Source organism: Haliaeetus leucocephalus, unplaced genomic scaffold (assembly GCF_000737465.1).
Source record: "Haliaeetus leucocephalus isolate CR32 unplaced genomic scaffold, Haliaeetus_leucocephalus-4.0 Scaffold351, whole genome shotgun sequence".
NCBI lineage: Eukaryota > Metazoa > Chordata > Aves > Accipitriformes > Accipitridae > Haliaeetus > Haliaeetus leucocephalus.
Window position 1 is genome coordinate 6,905,429 of NW_010972787.1, and position 19,748 is coordinate 6,925,176.

Below are 19,748 nucleotides of genomic sequence, written 5' to 3' on the forward strand. Positions count from 1 at the left end.
GGGATAATTTCAAAAAGAAAAAAAAAAAAAAAAAAAAAAGAAACAAAATACTTAAAGCAGTATCCTGTATGCAGTTTTACAGTTTACAAACTGTGTCTTTGAACCAAAATGTATAGGTTACTACACTATGCTTAGCCAAGCACATATTGTAATTTCAGGTGCTGTTCTCCCTCTGTTTCCCTACAGTTGACAACATGTGAAAAAAAATTGATTTCTAACTTAAAAAAATTTTATCTCGTTGAATAATGGAGCATTTTCATATAATCCATCAATAAGTTATAGTTGCAAGGTGGCCTGTAAAGATTAGAGGAAAGGATAATACTAAAACATGGATTTACGATTTGCAAATTATAAGACCTTTAGTAAAGAAACCTTTAGATTTTTTTTTTCATTATGCCTTTTTTTTTTTGTTACCAATGGAGAAAAGTATTATAAACAACTGGATTATTCTGCCTCAGCTTGACTTCCCCCCCCTCCAGTATTCAGCTTTTCAACATTTATACCTATCAATATGGGGGAAATGCTGCCTAAAAAGGCAATTACGGTTGATTTGAATTGCCTTTTAAATAGTTGGCACAACGGAACTGGCTTACTTATGCTTCAGCAGTGCAAATGCAAGTTGTTGGCGGTTTTTTTTTAATGGTATAAAATGATTGAAAGCTAGCTTTATATTTTCCTCTTTGACAGAATTGCACTGAAAACATTTATGGAAGATGTACCGTTAAGTCCATTTTATACAAAAATATGAAAAATTGATGCTGAAACTGCTGCAGACTCTTGGGGCTTTATGTGCATAAACATGGTTAGGTTACACTTCATCAAATATTGATGCACATTACTGATCATAATGTTTAATGTAAATTTAAACTATAGTTTTGCAATTTAAATGTTGATTTCTTGGGTTATAATGTGTAATTCATTATTTCTTGAGAAATAGGCACAGCAAATACTTCATTCTTATATTCAAACCTCTTCTAAGTTCATTCTCATCTCATATAAAGAAAATGAATATTTTATGTACTAACATTTTGAGATCTGCGTACAGTAGCAACAGTAGAGTATAATTATGTATAAAAGATAAATTGCTAACATTCAGTTAGCATGCTCTTCTGCAATGATAATGTTAAGTTTATAAAAATGTACTGTATTACATTAAAAGATCAAATTGAACTCACTGTAACAAGTTCCAGTATGAAATTTTTGCGAGATTACCGAAGTATCTTGCTGTACTTTGCAGCAAATTAAGCTTGTGTTATGTTTCCTTTTCTTGCTGCAGTGCAACAGGAAACTTTCAGTGATCTGTAGTTCATGTGCAAAGTGCAAACAGTGATTGTAATCTTGATACTAGTGTTTAAGAATAATTCACTCTGCTTCCAGAAGCATGGGTTTTTTTACTTGTCATCAACGGAGATAATTCATATTTAGGGCTAGCTAATTCACTAATAGGAAGGAAACATGGAATTGCTTGAAAGTTCTAGTGTGAGTACTCCTATTCCACGTAGGATAATCTAGAATTCTGTATTAACTCTACTTGACTCTGCCAATTGACTTCATTTTCTAGTAAAATTGAACCTTTTTTCAAATACTTTGACATTTGCTGTTTTGACATTTCGATCTATGTGAACAAAAACATTAGAGTTTACAAAAAAGCATTCATATTAAAGACATTTCCACTGAAAAAGAATATGCTCAATTTGTGAGTAACTTGCAAAAAACTTAGACTTGAAGATTAAATACTTCATTCTGGCATAGTATTTGTCACCCAATAGTCTAAAAAAAACCAAAAAAACAAACCAAAACCCACTACCAAACTTCACAAAGATATGTGTGCAGTTTTCTTGCCTTTTTTTTTTTTTTGCATGTGTACGTTTTGACAGATTATCAAAGTCTGCTTTTGTGAACACACACAATAGATTTTGGATCCTGCAAGTTTACATCCCTGTGGTTCTGTGGGGTTAGTTCTTAAATGCATTCATCCTATGCAAATACAAGTACAAAACCAAGTACATTGATATGTTTGAATATTCAAACACTTGTGCACACAGGGCATGTAATGAAAAAAAGCATACGTGTATCTTAAAATTGTATACCCTAGACATACAAAATTTTTGTCAATGGAAATATTTTTAAAAGTTGTCATTGTTAATATATATATATACTTATATATATATTTATTTATATGTATATTTATATATATATATGTTGTAGAGATTGGTACATATCTACCTCATCAAGGTAGGTGCAGTACATATTTTATGAAGAATTTTTTAAAGAAACACATTCAGGTTTACTACCGTGTTTGCCCAAGGCAGTGTGTCTACAAACCCATGATTAAGATGAGTTCTAGATGGCTATCCTGATAGTCTGATGGCTCTGTGATGCCCAGAATGATAAAATTCAGCTGACGAAGACTGTCTGTCCCGTCATCCATCAGGAGAACAACCTGAATGCATTCCTGTTTCCCATTATGCTCAGAGATTGCCATTCCAGTCCTTGCATCTTGGTTGGTTGTTGCCTTTACAAAAGATGTTTACTAATTTAGGTGCAATTTCCTAACACTGACAGAAGTGACTTATATTCGACAGACATAAGCAGACTTCCTGCTGTGTCAGTAGGTTTGTCTAACACACTTAGGACACCTGCTTCGTTACATACAGTACAGCTTCTGGTATTTTCTTGCTAGTGGAAAAGTAGGAAGCTGAATGTTGGCAACTGGGATAGAAATATAGAAAAACCCCTACCCAATTTGCTTTAAAGTTCTTCTAAATTCTGCTGCCTAGAAGATCTGACCTCTGCACAGAGTTCACCAAGTGCCATTGTATTTGTATAGGCAGGATAAACGTAGTATCATACCATGTGTATAGGCAGTAACAAAAAGGTTTCACGCTTGCATTTTTTTCAGTGCCTCACTACACTCGTGATGTGGTTTTTAGTAGCACTTTCATTTCTATGATGAAGATGTATATTGTATATGCTTTTGAGATAGTATCGTATCTCATCTATGTAAGAAGGAAGAAAGTCTCTCAAATACATATTTCTACCCTGCAAATCAGTATTTCAGTAATCATGTGATAAGTTACAATTAGTTTTACCAGTTTCTTTGGAGGACGGATAACATCTTATAAGGTGTTTTATTTGGCTAGCCGTGTTTCTGATGCTTGTATCCTACCTCATGTGTGTAGATACAAAGGAGTGCAGTATTTTGAAAATCAAAGCAGTATTATTGAATACACTGCCTGCTTACTTGGAAGTAATGAGAACTGCAGGGGTTTTTTTAAATATTAACAAATTTTTTACGTGGTTCTGAACAGATCCAGAGAGCTGAAGGTTTTAGATATTAGGTTCTGTAAGACTATGTCAGTATTGTTGCATTTTATTAATTTTCTATAGATAGAAGATAATTGCTCAAATTATGACATGCAGTATAAGAGAACACATGAACTTAGTAACAATCTTAAGTAGTAGTAACTTCTGTTGGTATTACAATATAAACGAATGTGTTAGAATGAAACATTCTTGCCCTAAAAAGCTTTTTCTTTAATATGTTGAGAAGACATGCTGATAATATAAAACAGCTTTCTTCTAAAGTCACAGCACCTTGAAATAGTCTTGTTCGGAACAGCTGGCTTTTTGGTAGATACATTTTAAGCTTACAGGTTTCTCTGTTCCTTGTAGTATGTTTCTATTCAGCAAAATTAAATTCTTGTAAACTAAAGATATTTTGAAGAACAGAAGAGTTTTTAATCCATATTTAATAAAACAATAAGGTGTTCATTTTAAGCAGTGAGGTTTTTTTAATAGCCATATCTATAGGTGCAGTAACATATTACAAGAACCTGATGTACACCGCCGTTTCTCAGGAGCCTTTGACCTGCAACATACTGAAAGGCAGTAGAAACTGCCTTTGTGTTTTCCCCAAAAGGCATTTACTGTTGTCCTTCCATAACCATTTCAAAAGATAAGACCTGGAGGAGGAAGGGAGAGAAAAATGATGGTTTTATTTACTTTCTATTTATCTTCTGCTGTATTCTGTATGGTTTAGGTGATGGAAAAACAATGGTGTGTGGAGGTATGTGAGGTGAAAAATGGGGTATTAGAAATGAGTTATTAATTTGAAAGGTGCTAGAGAAGAGTAAAGGGTTAGGGAATCAACAGATAAATGAGATGGGAAAGCAGTTACTCGATACCAGATGACTAGTGATAGGAGTCTTCTTTTCAAAATAAAAGCCTAGATGAGGGAAGCTAGGTTAGTGATGATGATATTATTAATATTTATTTAAGAGAGGAGAACTGAGGATATGTTGCTTTCTTTGATTTGCAGGAAGAGGTTGGAGTGTTGAAATAGATATAAGAACACGCATAGAATTGAGCCTAGCACCCAGAGAGTGTTTGTGGAAAGAGGGTGATAGCTGCTGCTGAGGACAGATGTCATTAGTAAGGAATTTGGAATAGTTAGACAAAAGAGGATTCTAACCTCCAGAGGTAGGAAGATAAGGTTAAGGCAGCATGCGTTCAAATGCAACACTAAAAATGAGGCAAAAGAGGCCAAGGTATAAGCTATCTGGAAACAAGAGCTCTCAAAGCTGCCTAATAGCAACAGTCTTCACAGGTGCACACTGCAGACAGCAATATATAACCATCAGTAATGATGTCTCCTGTGATGCCTCTCATTAAATCTTTCAACATGACCTCTTTTCTTAGCAGCTTTTTGTGAAACCCTGGTGACCCAGTCTTCCCTACTAATTTCAACATACCTTAGCAGCCTGGGATGGTTCTCCCCTTCCCTCACATATATATGTCCTTTCCTATGGGACAACCTGTGTCTTATGCTCAGTCATTGCTGCTTTTCATTCTCTGGTTTCTGCATTTCAGGTTTCTGAATCTCTCTTGTTTGTGACATTGGCTCTTCACTGAGAGGGTGGTCGGTCACTGGAACAGGCTCCCCAGGGAAGTGGTCACAGCACCAAGCCTGTCAGAGTTCAGGAGCATCAGGATGACGCTCTTAGTTGTACGGTTTAGCTTTAGGTAGTCCTGCGAGGAGCAGGGAGTTGGACTTGATGATCCTTACGTGTCCCTTCCAACTTGAGATGTTCTGTGATTCTAAATGGAGTCATCATGCTGCTTGTTTCACAGCCATCAAGTTGTGAAACAAAAGCAGACATCAGACTGCTACCCAACTTTAGTGTGTGTTGGAAAAGGCGTGTACAAGTTCTGTAGTTGAACTAGAGAACTAGTAGTTGAACTGCTGCTACATTTTAGTATCTCGGTTTCCCAGTATCTAGTGAACCAAGCTCCTTCCAAGGTTATAGTAATTCTCCAAAATTGCAAAGCTGTTTTCCGATATCTGGCATGCATTATCCGGTGAAATGGCAAGTAAGGACTCCCCTGAAGCATAAGTAGCCAACTCTGTGCTCCCAAATACAAAACAGTGTAAACCAAAAAGAGGAATAATTTGGAGGGATTTGGGTGGAAGTTCAGTTCACTTCTTGCTGTTTGCATTAGGGAAGAAGAACGTGAAAGGAAATGAAGATAATTGCAGTAAGGAAGATCAAGTTTTGCCAAACTGTTTTCTTGTATTCCTGGAAGGAATAGGAAAAGTTACTCATAAAATATGTATTGCTTCAGCAACTTTTAATATTAGATTTTGTAGTTGGGTACTATCCTGACAAACGTGTGGCAGCAGCTTATGGGATATGACACTAATTCTGCATGGGATCATATTTTAATCTCTGCAAAGATCTAAAAATGAATTTTGTTTTCTTCTTCCTAAGCTGCTCTGCTACTTGTATTGTTTATTTTTTTTATAACTCTGGAATTTAATATCAGATCAGCATCCATTGCCTGCTTTCCATTTTTGTATTTACCCAAAATAAGGAAGTGAGAGATGGCCATAACACAGGACTAGTGTCACTTAGTGGTATCATATTTAGTTTTAAAATACTTATTGTACCAGGAGAACACTTTAAGTCCATACTTAATTCATTAATTTGTTCAAAACTTGTGATTCTACCTTCTTAGTTTCTATGCTACTATTTCACATTGAATTTGGAACACAGTTTTCTTTTTATTGTTTCCTGTTTGTGCAAGTTGGGCTAAAAGAGCCAATTATGATCTGACTAAAAAAAGAAAGTATTAATAGTATAGAATAAGTAGTGTGTTGCTGCTACATACTAGAGCCTTCACCACAGAAAAATCTTGTATGTTGTTTAGCCTCAAATACTTGTTTTCAGTGTAAACCATTTGTTTCTCTTGGAGCCTGCGGAGTTGTAAAACAGCTTTCAACAGTCAGGACCTTCCTTCTGCTTGATACACATACACTTATAACATATATATGTTGTTTATATATGCAAATACTTGGCGTAAAGCAGCAAAATGAAGGTGGAGCTTTGAAATATTGTCTATATAGTATACATAGAATTGCAAACCTTTTGTCTCTGACTTTATACATGCACATTTACTGAAAGAACTTGCTGCTTAAGGTTGGAGAATGTTTTTGCAGTCTTCAGGGAACGATACTACTCTGTTCTCTCTCACATGCTGTGTAAGTTTGTATGGACAGTGTGCCTAATGCCATGTTTGTTTCTTTAAATTTCCTGATGAAATAGCTTTTTGTGTGCCATTTTTCTACTGTGTGGTCTGTTGTCTTGTTAGCACCTGATTCCCTCCTAAGAGTGACTTGATGGGCTTCACTGAGGAAGGTCATTTGTCTATTGTCCTGACCCTACAGGAGCTCTTGTTTGAGTGGGGAATAGGTTTGGGGTGAAGTTCAGTCTTTTTACCTCCATACTAAGAGAGAAGGGGACGTGTTTCAAAAATTACTCTATAAAAGAACCACTTTTTCAGGTCCCTTTGCATATCTAGGTGGGCCTGGGCACATTCCAGTTCTCAGAAGAAACAACTTTCTCCATTGTTAGTACTAAAGACAGGGAACAGTCTTCTGAAGATACCTCACCGTATCGCAACACAATTTCATTGTTATGCCAATATGCCCTGAGATCTCTCAGCTCAAGCTGGGGCTGTAGAGGCACACCGGTGCCTCTGGATGGCTGGAGCTGATGTGGCTTTGGCCTTCCCCAACAAGGACTGCATGGGTGGTCTGATGTCACTGGTGACCTCGCTGCTGTACCGGAGCAAACAGTACCATTATTACAGTTCCTATTCTCAGCAAGAAAAGTATTCCTTAGTACTGAAGCCACCTCTGCTTAGGACTCACCACCCTATTTAAATTCAAGACTGATGAGGATTTTAAGTAGTTTTTAAGTAGCTGGGTCATCCCATTTTGTTATAAAGGGACTAAAAAAACCCCAAAGTGTTCCTCAGTTTAAATTCCTGGGATGAATGAGACAACTGGGGGGCTTCTCAGACTGGATCCCCTATTTCAACCTCTGGATTCCATATTTTTGGTAATGAAATGTGATGTTGCTGATAGCCATTACCTCTACTAGACACAGGGAGATCCTCACCCTTGCATCCCTTTCTAGTGTCTTTCAGCCACGTTTCTCTGTTCCTGTATTGTCTTCATTCCAGAAGCAGTGGGAGTTTCATCTTGGCCAGGAAATTGCTTCAAGTATTTTTCTTGTGAGCTTTTTGCTTTTAGGTCTAATTTGTGTGTCACAGTCTTGATATCAGATGGCATTTTGACTTTTTTTTTTTTTAAATACATCAATTCAGACCTTCAGACATCCTTTAAGCTCTTCATTTCCCCTGCAGGTGTTCTGTCTAGGTGTTCTGCTATTTCTAACCAGTGACTGTACAACAGGATAGTAGTCGGTGTCCGGGCCTTCTGTGAAATACTTGTAGGAGGTCAGTGATCAGGGTGGATTCTGCCAGGACTCCGATGACTCGGAAGAGTGCTTGAAGATCTGCTGTATCCTGGTGCATCTCCATGCAGCCTCATTCATGCTTTCACGAATCTAAAATCAGATTTCACCACACAAATTTCACCGCTAGAGCTGATGGGGGTCATCTGGCACGCTGATAGTACACATAGCCTGGTGGGGGATTTTTTTGAGAACCTTCTCCTGTGCTTGACAGTAGCTAACTGCTACTAAACTACTAACTGCACTAAACATGGTGTAACATTTTTATAGAGTGCACACCAACTTGCTTGAAGAAAAAGTAAGTTAGTGTATGCACAGTGGGTGATCTTTGAGAAACATAAGCATCCTATTTGTTTTTCCTGTCCTTTGGTATCTACTATGAATACATTGCTGCAGCCGAGAGGTACTGAAATGGCGAGTATGAGAGGAGAGAGAATCTAGAACATGACAGCTTTGTGTATGGCAAGGGAAAACTCTCTTGTCTCGCATGGCAGAGAGAAATACAACCATGTAAGAATCATGGCAATTAAAGTAATAGATGCATGCATTTACTTCCTTTCTGCCATTTCTGTTGTTAGTCTTCTGAAATATCTAATGGTTTAACTTCCTACAGAGTAGGAACTGAAATGGAACAGTTTTGTCATGTGCATGCTCATGAGAGAGGGCAGGTGGTGAGTACATGCCGAAGAAGCCACGTGTTCCTTGCTCTTGGGTTCTGTGCACACCTGTGAAAATGTTCATTGGTAATAACTCCAGTGCCTGTTAGGTCATGCCTCTTGTTTTCCCTCTTACACATCTACATTTTTAATGTGCTGAAGCAGACTGTAGTAAAATGGTCCTGAAAATAAGGTTGCAAGACTTAAGCATAGTATATTGTTTTCCTTATTTGAACCATGATTCTTGCTTTTCTTCAAACGGCATAGATTGCTGTGGAAATGGTCTTAGTGGCTACGAGGGGGAGAGCTACCAAACTAGGGAGAAAGTTCAAGTCCTCATGGGAGAACAGAGCGCACTGTTGCTCTACATAGCAGGCAGCATCTGTGTTCAATAAAAGACTGGCTGTAGCCATGGAAAACTCCTCAGAATGTAAGCGTGATGTGCTAAAAAAAAATCAGCACATACTCTCTATTTAGGGTTTTTGTATCTCTGTATCTTCGCGATTTCTTTTGATGTTTCTGCTGTGGGTTCCCATCCGCTCTGCTGTTTCTTCTTGTTAGTCGTGTCTAATAGCACAAATACAAATGAGGAAAACCACGTCTATCTCAAGAAAAAGTCTGTCTAAAACTCTTAAAGTTCTGACCATTTTGTCAACAGCAGATGCACTCTGTTCTTTGCTGTACATTCAGTGGCCCACGAGGCTTTGATAAGCAGCGGTGATTAAAAACAGCCCCTGAGAAGGAAGGTTCATCGCCCACCATCACTGGGCCATGTACCTGTTCACATAGATCTGCTGTGGCTGAGAGCCAGAGCTATGCAAGAGGAAAAGTGCTAATGAATGAAAAATGGTGGAATGGAGTAAGAGAATAAATACACTTTTTAAACCCTGAGAATATCCTAGGAAAAAAGGGGTCCAAAAGAAATTCATGAAAAATGCAAACTTGCAGATTCTTGTAGGTGGCCTTTTTAAGTAGTGCACTGGATTTGAGGTATGGGTGATGTTCAGGTGATTTACTGAGAAAATGTCTCTATGAATTAAAGTATTTCAGCCCTCTGCAAAGAGGAGTAGCTTCACTGAACACTGCATGAGCAGTCACGTGGTGACCAAGTCACACAGCACTTTCCGTCCTGAAGGGAAGCAGTATAAATTCACATTGCTGAAAGGAAACTTCTACCAGGTTTAGATTTGAGCGATGTGGTATCACTTAATCCCCTCAGCTTAGTGAGCTTGTGTCCAAGGGAGCACTTTGTTCAGTTGGGATGAAAGGTTAGGTGATTTACTGCTGAGGTGGAGCAAGAGGTCAAGGGAGAAACAGGCTGTTACAGAGATGGAGAACAGGCACAGACCAAGAATAGCTTGCCAGTCACGGGTTTAAATGTGCCATGGTGAACAGAGCTGGGAGATGAGGACGTGATTCACGGGATGGGAAGAAGCTGGAAGCTAATCTCCCTCCTGGGCATGGTCCAGGTGGTAATCCATAGAGCATTTCAATCCAGGCCATATTTGAATTAGATAACATAAGGAGTGGGTTGCTTATATTGTATTCTGGTTGCTTATACCAAACCACAAAGATTTTTCTCTTGCCTCGTTCTAGGCTTAGGAGGTTATCAGTGAATCAAATGGGTAGAAACAGTGGTTGGATGATTGGACTCGGAGGGTGGTGGTTCAGGGGCCACTGTGTCTCAAGGGTGGTAAACAACTGGGGTGCCACAGGGATTTGTCCTGGGGTATGTTAAATATTCAACATCTTTAGCAGTGGCCTGGAGGAGATCACAGAGCGCTTGCTCGTGAAGTTCCCGGATGACCCAAAACAGGAGGAGGCAGTCAATCTGCTGCCATACAGAGGCTCCTAGAATCCTTGGAGGAATGGGACCACCTCATGAAACTCAGTAAGGACAAATGTAAAGTCCAGCCCCTGCCCAGGAAGAACCCCTGGCAATGATACAGGATCAGGGAATGACTAGTTTGGGCAGCAGATCTGCTGAAAATCACCCGGGGGAGTTGGTGGACAGCCTTGTGGGATGTATTAACAGAAGCAAAGCCAGCAGGTGATTAGGAGGTGGTGATTAACCCCTCTAGCTGTGTCTAGTAAGTACTGAGTAGAGACTGTGCTCAGTTTTGGCACCCCGAGAACATGAAAGACTGATAAATTCCTGTGAGTTCAGCGGAGGGCCACCAAGCTGGTCAGGGCCTGGAGCACAGGTCCTGTGAGGGAGGTGATGGAGCTGGGCTCTCGGCGTGGTTTTGGGGGGACCGAAGAGCAGCCTGCCAATACCTGCATGGACGTACTGAGAAGCTGGGCCCGGGCTTTTCACAGCAACGCATGGTGGGAGGAAGGGAGATGGTGTGTAAGGGTGGATGCAAGGAGAAACTTAGGAAGACAAACTGACCAGAATGGGATCAGTCGAGCAGCAGGACAAGTTGCCTGGGGAGATTATACAGTTTCCCTTGGAGATTTTCAAGAACCAGCTGCCTAAAGCCCTGAGCAACCTGGCCTGACCTCATGTCTGACCCTACCTTGAACTGGATTTTGGACTAAAGACCTCCTAAGGTCCCTTCCAGCCTGAATTATCCCACGATCCCATTCCTGTGGCAGCATAGTTTATGAAGTGGGAATCACGAAATAGGGAAACTTTCTCTGGCTTGGCCAATTTAGGTCACTCTGTTATAGCCTTCAGATCCCAGAAGCATTTGGCCAACTGCCCCTGCAACATCAGCAGCGTGAGGGATCCTGGAGACCTCTCACCAGGGCTGGGGAGATGGGCTTTTGCCCACAGGAGGTGGGTGCCTGGGGGGGGGTCTGTGTTGCCAAGTAGCAGAGCTGTGGGAGGAAAGTGGTGGCTGCACAGCATCAGGGATGACAAGAAAGATCGAGCAGACCTTCTCCAGGACCTGCAGGTGCAAAGCCTGAAACCCCAAAAGCTGCACTGGAGGTACAGGCAGAGTCTGTTGGGTGGGAGAGTAGGACTCCCGCTACGATGAAGGCTGGGAGCTGGTGGCTTCTAGCCCCAGAAGCATGGCTCCTGCTCCCCCTGCAGATCTGCTGCTAGGGAAGAGATTCAGAGTCTGGCAGAAGAGCAGGGGCTGGAAGCTCCCTCCAGTGCAGGTCAGTACCTCAGCTGGTAGCACTGGGAGAAAGCAGTGAATGGCAGCAGTGGGAGACTCCATCTGCTGACCCAACCTGGTACCTAAGGGAGGCTTGCTGGGGCTTGGATCTGCTTTTCCATATGGGCACCAAGGATGTGCCTGGGGAGACTACGAATGACATAGAAGAGAAATGGCAACTCACCATCAAGCGATGGATTAGGCTGGCAAGCAAAGGGAATCAACAAAAAAAAGGGCTGAAAGGGGCCAATTTTGAGAAAAGTACCTGCAGCAGAGCTTTATGGGGGAAGGTCTCATGCCTCTTCTGGGCAATCAGAACAACCCGCATGCCTCTCTGAAGTGCCTGTACACTAATGCATACGGCATGATGAGCAAACAGGACAAATTAGGGGTCTGTGTGTAGTTGCAGGGCTATGATCCAGTTCAGATCACAGGGATTTGGCGAGATAGCTCACAACGTGAGTGCCACCATGGATGGTTCTGAGCTCTTACGGTTAGAACGGGAAGGGGACGAGGGGGAGTTGCCTGTGTGTGAGTGCAGCAGGGGTGCAGGGAGCTCTGGGTGGGATGGATGAGGAGCCATCAAGAGCTTATGGGATGGGATTAGCAGGCAAATCAACATGGGTGACGTTGTCAGTATCTGCTACAGGCTGCCTGATCAGGAAGAAGTAGTAGCTGAGGCTGCCTTCAGACAGCTAGAAGAAACCTCATGTTTGCAGGCACTGGCCCTTGTGGGGACTTGTGGACACCAGAGGTTCCTTCCAGCCTCAAGTATTCTGTGATTCTGTGTTATGCTCTGCCTTCTAGGAAGCCTGCAATGAAAATACCACTCATGGGAACGAAGCACTAGAGAATTACATAAGGAGTTGAGTGTTTGCTGCAGTTGAAGACACTTTGATGATTTATCTCATTGTACAAGGACCAAGGAGTATGGATATTTGGAGCTTGGCCATGCCTTATCTGCCATATTCTTCCCCTTTAATGGGGATGGTAGTGTTTTGGCTACTGCTATGTGCGTGGCTGTTTATAGCAGAGAGAGCAGGTTAGACCTTTCCTTGTCTATCGTAGGAAGAAAAAATTTTAGCCCCTGCATCTTGAACAGAAACACTACATTGCCTTCTCTCCAGTGGTCTTTGTAGCCCTCTAAATTGGTCAAATCAAGAGATTGATGGCAGAGCTGCTCTGCTGGCAAGAACTGGAGATAAAAGGCTGACGGAGCAGCCTCCACATCATTGCAAAAAGGTTTTATTTGAACTTTTTTTTTTTTCTTCCACCTAGTCCTCTCCTATAGCACTTCAGATTCCCAAGAGTTATGTTCATGGGTAAACGGGGTGTTTTATTAAGCAGACACAGTACCATAAGCAGGACTGTTTCCACTAATTTGGAATTCCCTAGGGATAAGTCTGTGTGTCCCTTCTCCATCATAGGTCTTACCTACTGAAGAAAAAAACCCAACCCAAACCAAAACAAAGCCAACAGGTCTTTTCCTGTGTTACATATGTAATAGTTATTGGCAAGGATTTTAACCTTCCTTCCCACAAGGATGGCTTAGGGTTTCTTTTAGGATGTGGGAGGTGCCAGCGTGTGTGATGTGAATAGCAGAAACCAGGTCAAGCACAGGAGTTCATGACCGGACTGGCATTTGTTGGGGAGAGAGGCTGAGATCAAAGAACAGAAAAGTGGTTGTACTGAGAAACGGTACTGTGCAAGAGAGACAGACTGCCTCCAGCAGCGGCCAGAAACGGGTGCCTAGAGGAGAATAAGAACAGGGTAAGAGTATATAGTAACTCCCCCAGACATCCCTGTTGCTGTGAGCTATTTTCAGTCCAGAGGATTTCCTGAGCTTGTTGCGGTTTAACTGTTTCGTAACTTGCAATGGATCTCTCTTCCAAGTCCAGTCTCCCTTTCAACCCACAAAAAACTAGATGTGCAGGGTGCTCCTTGGCAAGCAGCTACTGTGTGAACTGCCTCTGATTATGTGTTTCTGAATCCAGGTCCTGCTACCTTCATTTGACCATCCCTAGTTCTGGTGGTGGAAGGCATGCTGAACGGTCAGCCCTTGACCACCCTTCTCATGCCACTTAGCCCTTCACAATACTGCTTTGCTTATCTGTGTTTTGGGGTTTTTTGAAGGCTATGAAGAAGCTATCCCATGTCTTTCAAAGACGACAGCAAGGGTAATCAAACTTTTCTAGTTCTGCTATTTCATTTTGACATGAGGAGGTTGGAACTGTCCCCAGTTTTGGTGTAATGGTTCTTTATTCCTTCTAATAATTCTTACCACTGGGTTTTCTTCTTTGAGCACTGAGCTGCTGTTAGAATGAAAGCATTTACCAGAACACCCAAGTCTTGCTCATGAACAGTAACAGTCAGTTGAGGGTGTATAAAGAAAATTCCCTAGCTATGGGAGGAGTTTAATTCCTCCAGCAGGGATTGCAATCTTCTGCCTTAGCCAAGAAAAGTTTTAAATGGCAGAAAATGTGAGGAGGAGCGACAGTACTTCCTCACACCTTTGTTTCCTTTAAATGCTGGCTGCTTTTCTTTGCCTCGGACAGCTAAGCCCTCTTCCTTAAAATCATGAGCACTATCTGAGACTGAGGTCTCTGCACTGGCCACGGTGTAACAGAAGTAGTAGGTAAGTAAGATGGTTTTTGTTTTCAGTGGGAACAGAAAACTGTCCAAGAGCAATCTGTATTTCACTGAAACAGTGGTCTGGTTTTTGTACCTATGGAAAGGGTGTACATTTCTCACTTGCATGAACGGTATAGTATTTCATGAACTTACTAGCTGGCAGTTAGCTAGCAGCACATATAGAATGACTGTAATACTGTGATAGTCAGCTACTAAATAATCAAAAGCAAAGCTGCGTAGGCTTGTAACACCCGAAAAGGAAAGACCTCACTGGTAGTGTCACTGTTAGCAGGAGCTCCCAGTACTTCAGTTAAAAACAAGCAGGTTTCTTCCTGGCTGACTTCTTTAAAGTTTATGGTCAGCCCTGCAGCATCTGATTCTTTAACTTGGGTTTCACTTAGCCTGTGGTGCTGTTGTCTGTTTACGCTTCTATGTCTGTTTGTTCCATGTTGTGTTGGCATTTAATATAAATAAGATGGGCTTCATAGTCTTGATTTTTTTTTTTCTAAGTAAATATACATTTCTAACGGTTCTTCAGAAACGGGCCTGATGTGTGAATCACTTAATAGATGGCTAAATGTGACCAGCAATGAAAAAGGTGACAAACCCCCTTCCTTGCATTTCACGTTGCTGTGAACAATGCCTCAACGTGTCCATGGTTCTCTTGGGTAAGATGATGTCATGCAGGTTTTTTTTTCTTGATTACTTTAGTACAGATGTGCACACCAGCCTCTGAGAGACTTGAGAGCTTTGTGCTGTAGTCAGTGACAGAGAGGAGGACTGAGTCATAATGGGTCAAAATGTTTTGGTAGTTTCTCTAAGGTTGAATAATATCTTCAAGTTAGGATACCCTGTGGCTTATGGCGAGAGACATCTTGGGACCCAACTCATGGTGGCCTGATCCGGGGAGCTGAGGAGCTGCACCCCAGCCTGGGGTGTCCCACTCACAGCGGCTGCCCCGAAACGGAGGCAGGAGGTCTTTCCCAACCAAGGGAGAGGTGCAAGAGGACACATGTCTGCACCTTGTCTTCCTCACTTGGACAACAGCTCGTGGCCCTTTGGGGTGGGCTTTGGAGAGGCGCAGGCAGAGGTGCTGGGCTGTTAGCGCTGTGCATGTTGCCCGAGCAGCTGTTCCCCATCTTCTCCGGGGGAAAGAGGCACGGGGCCAGGCAGAGACCTCCTGCAGCCCAGGTCTGGCCTGCAGACCCCAGCTGGTCTCTGCCGAGCTAGCCCATCCACGCTGCGACTGCGCTGAAAATTATCTGCTTGCGCAAGATTTATATGTTTTAATTAGCGTGGTTTGATGTGGGGTGTGTGGGTATAACCAATCAGATTCTAAAAGTAGTTTCTGCTACCGTTTTGAAAGTCCATATCTATAAATCCAAGACTGTTAACATGTATTAGGTTTGGCACTGTTTCTGAAGCGTTGCTTTAGATTAACGTTGATGTTGTATATGTGTTGAATCTTTTTTTTTTTGATCTAGGAAATGAATGTTATTGTTGTGAGCAAGAAATAGGCTGTTTGAAAAGGTGTGAGGCTGAACGATCGGTGTGGCTAGTGGGCGTTAACATGAACGGCTTTCTTCTCTGTTATTTTAAACCAGTGAAATTGCTGATAAGGGGCTTTTAGGTGGGAGAAGAAAGAACAAGTTTGGTGCCTCCGCTTTATAGGCAGGCATCTTTTCTTAGCTATGTGTTATGGATCATAAGAAATAGTTTAAAAGCACTATATGCAGACAAGGCAAAAATATTAAATCATCTGATGGTAATTTTGATTGCAGTGCAGTCATTTAAAACTTTGGTACTTTCTGGAAAGGATAAATGTGGACGTTACAGAACTTGTATGAAAAAAGGAAGTCTAGGGCAAGACAGGGCATGTCCACAAGGGCTTTAAATAGATAGACGGCGTGGTGATTAATTTGAATGGTGCTGGGTAGGACAAGTGTCCAGGGAGGTGTGGAAGGGAGCTGGAAGGAGCATACATTCCTGGGTGCTCCTGGAGGAAGCTGATGAAAGAAGAATAATTACTTAAAATAACTTAAATATTGAGTTGTGCTCTGGGTAACTTCCATCTGACTTAGTGGAAGTTCCTTTTACCCAGATTTTAGTCGAATCTGTGTGTATTGTTATGCTGAAGAAAGATTATTTTCTCAAAGACAATGTTTACAGTTTGCAAGATGATCAAACAGATGGTTTAAATTTGTTCTGATGCTCTGTGTTTTTTCACAGTCTTTTTGTAAGTTAAATAAACTTGAAAATGATCTGTCTAGAACTGTGTCATTTCCCAGACGAGATAGCTGCTTGAGGACATGCCTGTCTCTTCTCTCCAAAGAGATAATCCTCATCTTCAGTAAATAGCAATGACTGTGATTCCCTGCCCTTCCAGGACTTTTTCTTCTCTCTCTGCTCTCCAAAATGAACCCATGACCTCACTGCCTCCTACTGTAGCTTCTAAAAGCGGTCCTTCATCGTCCATTGTCCATGGACGTTGCCCATGTCCTTTTTTCTTCCTGTTAGTCACCCTGACGTTATGGATCCTGTCTTCCATGCCAAGAAGGAGCAGGGAAAAAGCAGGGCAGCATGAAAGAGGTGATATTCCCAGTGTGACAAAAGTGATATTCCCAGTGTGCAGCTATTCTGAAGTGCAGACATTTCCTTTTAGCATCCCTCCAACTGTTCAAAGTCTCTTTTTCCTTGCTGGCAAAGCACCCGCTGCAGCCCACAAATGATAGCCATGTGGGTCGTCTTCTGAAGGGCTGAATGTGTCACTGTTTGTCCCATGTGTTACAGGCTGATGCTGGTTTCTGAACTAGCTTGAGTTTGTTCAGACCGGCTGGTTTCAGTCCTGTGTAGCAGGCAGTGCTGCCATAGCCCTCAGTCTGCCTTACGCAGAGAATGCAGTTAACAAAGATCTTTTGATGTGCTCATGGAAGCCTTGATTAACTAAGCAGCTCCAGAAAACTTATTTATGCATGACAAAGCAGTGAAAAAAAAATGTATTTTCTTTTTTGTTTTCTTCTCTTTTTTTCATTTTGGGACAGGGCTGCAAATTCAGCCTCGATTTGCTGTGCACATCGCTGGAGACATTTTAATGATATATGTCTGTTGTCATTGTGCTGAGGTAGATCCAGGGGTAGATTCTTGTCCTTCACAGAGTTTGGCGGGGTGCTGGGCTAATTCCTTTCCATATTTAATTTAGGCAGGGCAGAACTAGATTGTAATTGGATACTTTTAAACTCCTCTTCATAGTTGTTGTCTCTAAACTACTGTTAGTACAACCAAATAGTCCTTCAAACCACCATAAAGACTAGCCAAGAGTATTAGTGGCTCTTTATCTTCTTTGCGTGGCATAGAAATGCAGTGTCAGAAAGAAGTGTAAGTACATAAAACCTGAAAGTTCACTTTTCTTTTCTCTCCACGTCTTCTATATCTTCTTTCCAAGAAAAGGGAAAACAGACTGGCATAGAGATGCGTCTCATTTTTTTTCCTTATTTCTCTCTCCACACTTCATTTTCCTTTTTTGATTGAATCAGAACCTTTGCTCTTTTCTGATACATATTCTGCCAGTCTTTGGGGATACTAGTGACAAGTAGAATTAAATACTATCGCAACAGAAATTTGATTCTTTTAGCAGCAGCAGAACAGTCAACGTGGTGGACCATGTATTTGCCCCTCTTCTACTTTAGAAAAGGCCTCAGCAATCCGATCCTCCTGAGCCAAGGTAGTTTGAGGGGTCAGTTCCAATGAGACCAGGGTAACAGCTCATAACTGGGATAAGTCTAGTGTAGACATTACTTATCCCATGCTAAATTAGAATTTGCTATAAGCTCTGTGTAAAATCCATGGCAGTGGTAATAGCTGATACCACGGTGGTTTGGAAAAGTTAATAGGCAAAATAAAATTTTTTTCATTGTTAGGATCGTGTTTGCAGTGAGAAGATCAAGGTGCATTCTTTGTAAACACCTGCTTTTTACAAGGGTGGTGTATTTTTTACGAACCTCTGTAACCATGTTTGTGCATCGATGAATTCGGGTTCTGCAAGCAGAAGGAACTAGCTGTCAGTTCAGTGCAGGTTTGGACACGTTACTCTCTGCTGATGGAGGCGGCAGGACCTCCTTGTGGATATAGGTGTTGGGAGTGCTAGGAGGAAAAGGAAGTATCGGGCTGTAACCATCTTCTTTAGGTTGATCTTCTGGTGTACTTTTCTGTCTCCATGAATGAATAATGTAGCTCATCTTGCAGGCGGCATAGATGACATAAAACATACACTACTTCTTTTGGTGATTTCCCTGTTACACTACGCTGGATTTCCAAATGACAACAAACGTTTTCAGGTCACAAATACAGTTCTAGTCCTCACATATAGAGAGGAAAAGTATCCAGTGAAATTATCATCTGCTCCAGAGCAGGAATGAAAACAAATCTATGCAAATAAAAATATTTTGGTGTTTCAGGCAGCCCTTTCTGGTCAGCAATAAGCAGAGATCTCATAGTACTCATGGGGTAAGAGAAGGCAAAAAGATCCAAAAGCACAGCCTGGCCAAAGCATCTCCTGAAGGGCATGGTGTGCTGGAAACATCTGACGAAGGCGAGCCCTGCAGAGATCGCACCCTTCGGACGTGCCTCCTGGGTTATAACTCGCCAGATCTCCAAACCGATGTGTGTGCTGCCCTTTTTGTTAAAACAAACAAACAAAAAACCCCCAAACAAACACACAAAACCAAACCAAACCTAAACCACCACCTATTTTTCTTCTGTAACAACTTGTCATTTGGGCTCCATTACTCTCTTGGGCGAGACCTTCATTGGGGATTTGTTATTTATACTTATGTGCTCCGAGATGGGCACTGGCGAATGTGCGGTAACAGACAAGGGCTGCTGTAAGAGTTTTTGGTGTAATTGAACGTGACAGGAGAGCAAAGGGCTGTGGGGAAAGCTATTAGCTAGACCACCACCAACAGAAATGTTTCTCGGAGCTGGGTTTCTTATGTGCTTATAAATGATCAACGCATTTTCACAGGCTGCCTGCCTCATGTGTTCAAGGACCTATATAGGGATGCAAATTCATTAAAATCCTTGTTAAACACTAACAAACCTCTCAGAAATGGACATTTTCACGTTTTCCAGGTACACGTTTATGAGCTTGTAATGTAATGCTAGTCTAGAGCAGGTCTAGTGCTACTGAGGATTTGGGAAGAGCACACGGGCTTTTTTGGGGGTTGGTTTTTTTTTTTTTTTGCGAGGTGAGGAGAGGCTGGATCAGGTAAAAGCGGACAAAGGACATGGCACCAGTGTCAGGGCTTGAGGAGAAAGAAAGAAAAAAAAAAACCCACAGAGGAGCAAGCCACGGCTTGAAGGTACAGCCGAGCAGCTGAACGCGCTAAAGGTGCATGTGAAGTAAAACCGCGGACCCCCGCGTGAAAGCGAACGGGATTGTTCTGTGGCCGTTCACGCCGCGGCTGGCGGTCGTTCCAGGCGGTGTCCGAGGGCAGGGAGCACGGCTCTTCCTGAGGAGACTCCCGCCATGTTGGCCG

At 41.9% G+C, this 19,748-nt stretch overlaps 1 protein-coding gene across 1 annotated transcript in view; it reads left to right on the forward strand.

Annotated features, from left to right (window-relative positions):
- PDS5B (PDS5 cohesin associated factor B) overlaps nucleotides 1-19,520 on the forward strand; it is a 109,068-nt gene extending 89,548 nt beyond the window's left edge. The window contains exon 35 of the mRNA XM_010572736.1: nucleotides 19,458-19,520. The gene's annotated coding sequence lies outside the window, so the exon portion shown is untranslated. The remainder of the gene's footprint in view (nucleotides 1-19,457) is intronic.
- Nucleotides 19,521-19,748: the final 228 nt, after the last annotated feature.